Below are 211 nucleotides of genomic sequence, written 5' to 3'. Positions count from 1 at the left end.
AATTGATTCCCAGCAAGCAGCGTACATTAATAGCTGCTTTACACACTAATGCAGACCGTTCAAGTCAGGGAGAGATCTGTGTGCACATGTAGTAACACGGGGGCTGCCCCTCACAGGCCAGACTGCCAAGCAACAGAGATTTATTTAGTGATCAAACATGGCAGGAGATACCCAAAAATACACACACATACACACAACATACACGGTCGAC

Source organism: Scomber japonicus, chromosome 6, assembly GCF_027409825.1.
Source record: "Scomber japonicus isolate fScoJap1 chromosome 6, fScoJap1.pri, whole genome shotgun sequence".
In the NCBI taxonomy this organism is placed as follows: Eukaryota; Metazoa; Chordata; class Actinopteri; order Scombriformes; family Scombridae; genus Scomber; species Scomber japonicus.
Note: the sequence above shows the minus strand (reverse complement) of the source record.